The sequence below is a fragment of the Hoplias malabaricus genome, chromosome 2 (assembly GCF_029633855.1).
Source record: "Hoplias malabaricus isolate fHopMal1 chromosome 2, fHopMal1.hap1, whole genome shotgun sequence".
Lineage (NCBI taxonomy): Eukaryota > Metazoa > Chordata > Actinopteri > Characiformes > Erythrinidae > Hoplias > Hoplias malabaricus.
The window spans coordinates 68,493,742-68,499,905 of record NC_089801.1 but is presented as its reverse complement, the minus strand read 5'-3'; positions in this window follow the sequence as shown (position 1 = coordinate 68,499,905).

The window sequence follows — 6,164 nt, the reverse complement described above, 5'->3', positions numbered from 1 at the left end:
CAACAGGACAGCCATATGAATAGCAAATGGTAACTTTTGAAATGTCTGCTGATTTGTTTTCCTGTAATACACAGTGTACCCATAACATGCAGCCAGTACAGTGTGATTCATGCTATCCATCCTGTTATTCAACGTAGCTTTTACTGGGCCTAGTGGTGCCTAACGTAAACAATGCAGTTTGAACGGACAGAGTGACTAAACCTCCAAATACACCATGTCCAAAAATTGCAGGCACCCCTTAATTAGTGAATTAAGGTGCACCTACTGTGGATTCATCGTCTTCACATAAAATCTCATTAAAAATAATAGGAAAATAAATGTGAGACTGGAATAGTTGTGCATGAGTCAATGTCAAGCATTGGTTAGAGGGAATTGGGCTGTGGAGAGGGCTCTGTTCTCTGGAGTGTTGGGGCATCATCCAGTACTTGTAGAAAAACTTGTTCCTCAAGAATTAGGAAGAGTTTCCATCATCACATCTGATCTCTCTGATGTTTTTGCAGCTTACTTCCATTAAACATTCTAATTAGGAGTTTAAAGAGTTACTCTAAAGCATTCCCTGTGCAGACTGTTACTGAAGAAACTTTGGATATGCAGTTGTCTGCAAAATGTTGGCAGTACAGTAATCCCTCGCTACTTTGTGGTTCATCTTTCGCGGATTCGCTACTTCGCAGGTTTTTTCAAGGAGGCTTATGGCCACTATATCGCGGATATTGATGGAAAATCTAGGAAAACCGTAAAAGATGAATAGCCAAAATACATCATTAGATCTATTAAAATTTCATAAAATTCTTCTATAATTTTTGCTATTATTAGCCCATTGTCAGCAAAGAAGAGTGATTTCGTTTTCAAATCCTTTTCCTCTTCTTTTTAGTTCATTTATTATTCTATACGTTATTAATTTGAATAATGTAGTAGACACTGTGCAACCTCTTGGTAGCAGATGACATTATACTGCACAGCAACTTCTTGCTGACATAGTGCGTTGTAAGATGACCTGTGATTGGGGCAATTGGAGCGACGACGAATGTGATTGGTGCATAGATTAATGCTTTCATCTGCCCCTTTTTGTCTCTCTATTGTTCATGTCCAAATCCGAGTGAAATTTACTGGCGCTAAATCACAGCTTAGGAATGACTCTATTAAAGAAACTGGTGGGATATCGCATGTAGTTCCAGCTGAAAAACATTAGAGAATGACTGTATAATGCAAAGGGTGGGTTGTTAACAGTAACAGGGAGGGTTTTAAAAGTCCAAATACTCGTTAAATACATAAATATCGTTCCTCTACTTCGTGGAAATTCGTTTTTCGCCTGTGGTCTTGGAACGCATCCCCTGTGGAAAAACGAGGGATCACTGTATTGTATATTTCAAATGAGTTTAGAAAGTACAACTACTAAAAAGGTTTGAAAAAAAGTTTTAAAAAGGTGGTACCTTCAATCTGGTTCATCACAGCTACTTTATAACAGGTGTGATAACTAACCCAAACCACGACTGATTATTTGTATGCACCTGGACCATAAAAAAAACACTAATCTTGCACATGAATGATGGAAAGAAAAGACATTGTAAGAGACCAGCAGAAGAACATTTCTGCTGTCCTGCCCCAGTGATCTACCATATTTGTTCCTGTACCATCTTTTTCTCCCCACCCCCATTTTTTATTATTTTTTTCTCCTCCTCGATTCCCACCATCCTGAGGAGGAAGGAAATGCGAGATCTGATCCTACGAGGCTTCGGGATCTCATTCTTTATCAAGGTGCTTAGTCCTCCTCTGCCTTTCTTTGTCCTTTTGGGTTTTTTTTTTAATCCCTACACCTCTGTGGTTTGGTTTTTCTGCTGTTTCCGACCTCCACGACTCTGGACTTACCAAGCGCATTGCTTCTGATTTGCAGCCAAAATTGAGTTTGGTTAGCTGAATATTTTTTTTTCAGAGAAGCTGGCTGGCACATTCTGACTTGTGGTGAAAGGACTTGGTCTTTTCATTTGGATGCACCAAACCACATAGAGCCCATAACTAGATCAGCTTACACAAAGTTCTTTTCTTACTATATGAACTGCATGCCTGCCAGAACTGTGGAAACCTGCTGGTCACTAGAATGGTTTGTTGCTTGATGCTTGCTGTGGTGTGATGTGTGCACATGCATGGTGTTCATATGTGTGTTATCACATTGGGGGGAAAAAAGTTTAGACTCACCAAGTCACAAACAATAATGCATGGTGAGTGCTTATCCTTGCATGTGTGTTCAACTAACTGCCTTGTTGAAGAGGATTGTTTTAACTTCACAAGCTTCTTTATTTTGTTTTGGTCTCCTCTTCACAATAGTCAGTGGTTATTGCATATACAGGGTGTGGCTGCTTTCACTTCACAAAAACCTTCTGCACAAAATCTCTTCACCGAGATGTCTCACTCTGGACAATGTACTGCCGATTGTATTGAATGTTTTATAGTCTCTGGCCATCTTTTGCTTATCCTTTTTTCTTTAATGCTTTATTCCTACTGCATCCTAAACTCATTTGTCACCCTGCCTCTCTGTTTATTCTAACACTTGCTTGGACCATTTGCCTTTTTCACAGGAAGAAACATCTGTTCCGTGAGGCAACACGACATCCTTACCATCCACATGACCATGTCACCTAAGCGCGGTACAAGGGCACACGTGGATCATGTGTCCAAGCCACCTCGTCTGCCCACCGACCTTCCTCCCAGAACACCAAACGCGGGACCCAATGCCCAGCTCAGGCGGCTAGAACATCACCAGCAGCAGCTCCAGCAAATTGAACAGCGGCGAGAACAGCAGAGCCAAAGGGCTGAGAGCCCAAAGGAAGGGGGAGAGTATAAGAAAGACGAGAAGCAAGAAGATCACAATCACGATGGTGATGATAAAACAGAGGAAACTAAGAGGGAGGAGAAAGAGAAGGAGTTGGAGGAACAGAGGAGGAGTCTGCTTCAGCTACAGATTCAGCAACAGCAGCAGGAGCTAAAGCAAAGGCAGCAGATCATGCAGTGGCAGCAGGAACTGGAAGAGCAACAACAAAGTAAACAACAGAAGACTGTGACAAATGTCCTTCTTTCCCCTTCTGGACTTTGCACTATCTATGAAGCACTGGAGACCAGTGATACTGAAGAAGATTTGAAAGATGAAGAGAAAGAAACAGTGTTTGAGAAACAGATAGAAAAGGAGAATTCCAGAGATGTATGTAGCAAAGGTCCTCCAAAAGACAACATGGTTGGAGCACAAAATACATGTTCTCTAAAACTCACCAAGGAGCAAGAGGCCATAATCCACCCTGCAGCTGAGGACAGTCCACCTCTGACTTCAGATCAGCCCTCTCCTGTGGAGCTGGACTGGGGCAAGAAAGTCGACATTGTCCAGCAGCTGATCAACCAGACGCTGCTCCTGGCTGGAGACCGCTGCTCCCCACTGCTGCTTCTTCCTGGTGGGACAGGTGGGACATTGAGCCCCCTGGAGACAAGCTTGTGGCCCAACCTGTTGCCCCCACTCGCTCAACCTTCTGCCACAGTGACGTCTGTGAGCAGCTTCTCACCTGAAGCTTCAGGTAGCTCTCCTCAAGGGGAGTGGACTGTTGTGGAACTGGAAACTCACCATTAGCGTTAGGAAGGCTTAGTAAAAGAAAATAATAATAATAACTTTGGAGCTGTAGTAGAGGTCTACAAATCTACAATATACTCAAAGTAAGTTTTGGTAACTAGTTTACAAGTAATTCTTTCGTCTTCACAGTGACTGACGCTGTACTTACCTTGCCTTGTGTGCAGAGGATTCAGCACCCTACATTTTGCCCCATTAATAACAAGATCTACTGTTGGTCATAAGAGACCTCCCGTTATTTACTACATCTACTCGCTTTGCTATTTCACACCAGCCCTCAGGGCTAAAAGGCCATTTACTTAATTAGTCTGGCTACCGCTCGCTTGGCACATTACTCTTTCTGCTGTTTAGCCACACAGATCAGGGTAGTTTTGTTTGGCTTTTATGCAAAAACAACTATTTATTTATTTATTTTCCCCCCTCTTCATATCCTCTGTGCACAAGGCTTGTGATGTTTGGATCGACCAAACCACCTTTTCAGTATTCTGACCCTTTTAAAATTCTTCTGTGGAAGCTTCTACAGTGATTCAACCAGCATGTTGCCTACTGAGCAGTTACAATTTCTTTCCACTGACAAATGCACTGTAAACCACTGACCACAAGCTGCAGCATAAGCACAACAGCACCATTTATTCTACCATTTTATTTATCTTCTGATACACCACTGTCGTCATACTGCTGACGTTTAGCTATAGAAGCATTTCTAGCGTTCTACTAGTCTAACCTGCTTTTTAGTACAGGTTTAAGTGAAAATGATTAACTGTGCACTTAACGGTGCTATAAGATTTCAATACAGTACCAGGTTTTTGTTTTTTTCCCCCACTAGTTCTCATCTATTTGTACACTGGAAAAAAGTCTGGTATGTGTACAAAGCCCTTGCTCTGTAAAAGGAAAACAAGCAAAGTCACTACGCTAGCCAATCAGAAACATTGGTTGATCCTGCTCATGCACAGAATGGGGGAAGGGGAGGAGCAGGGGAATTAAACCTGCGCACATTTTCAAGATGGCGAGGAGACCCCTGAACATTGAAAAGCATGATGATAAGAAGCTTTTTATGCTGTTTCACAAATGCAGCCAGTTATGTTACTTAAGGTGAAAGGGATTTGAAATTCAGGGGACCGTGTTTAAAGGGGATGTCCATGAAAGTATTTCTGGGTCGTTTATGTTCAGGATCTCTGTCTTTTAAGGTGGAACAGTGTTTGTGAAGACAAAATGTGGCTGAACATGGCTGAAGTTTAACTTGTGTAAGTTATTTGAATTACCACAGAAACTTAACTCGTGTTTAATTTTGTAGGGCTTTCGGTAATTCAGTTAGTCTCCTGGATTTGGAGACATTTTCCACCTTAATCTGATACAACAAAAATAAGCCAATATTACCCACCTATGGAGCAGGAATAGAGCAATATCCTCATTTTGGATTGTGCTTTTTAACAAATGGAATTCTCTGTTGTCTTAAGGACACATGGCTTTTTTCTCCTGTGAGCAGAGAGAGAAAGCCGAGCATAATTTTAAATAAAAACTAATTTTCAGACACTGGGGCTTTTATAGACACACTGGTTTCCAGCACACACACACAGACTGGAGTGCAGCAAATGTTGAGAAAGCATCGTCTGATTTTTTTAAAATAGTGCTGTTTGATTACAAACATGAATGTCACCTTTAACTTTGCATAAAATGCACACTGCGAGTGCTACAAAACTAAACAGCTCAAGTTAAAAATTAGCTTCTGTGATAATTCAAACAGGGGTGGCGTGGTGGTGCAGCAGGTAGTGTCGCAGTCACACAGCTCCAGTGACCTGGAGGTTGTGGGTTCGAGTCCCGCTCCGGGTGACTGCCTGTGAGGAGTGTGGTGTGTTCTCCCTGTTCTCGTGGGTTTCCTCTGGGTGACTGTCTGTGAGGAGTTGGTTTGTTCTCCCTGTGTCTGCGTGGGTTTCCTCCAGGTGACTGTCTGTGAGGAGTTGGTTTATTCTCCCTGTGTCTGCGTGGTTTTCCTCCAGGTGACTGTCTGTGAGGAGTTGGTTTGTTCTCCCCGTGTCTGCGTGAGTTTCCTCTGGGTGCTCCGGTTTCCTCCCACAGTCCAAAAACGCACGTTGGTAGGTTGATTGGTAGCTCAAAAGTGTCCATGTGTGAGTGTGTGTATTACTCTGTGAAGGACTGACGCCCCCTCCAGGGTGTATTCCCACCTTGCGCCCAATGATTCCAGGTAGGCTCTGGACCCACCACGACCCAGAACTGGATAAGGGTTACAGATAATGAATGAATGAATGAAAAATTCAAATAGAATATATGCTTACGTCAAGTTCAACTTCAACCATGAAAAAGCTACTGTCGGCTTCTTACTAAAACACCATTCCACATGTAAAGATGTCATGTTACTTAAAGCCTGGTTCTTACACAAGCTTGGATTCAGGGATAGAGCTCCTGTATGTGCTTCTGGAGGATGGGTGAGTTTGTTTTACTGTGGGAACAGTCATTCTCTAGAATCATATTCAGCACCTCTTTAAGATGTGAAGGATGGACAGATGTGAAGTTTTTGACCATTTTTAATACTGTAGTG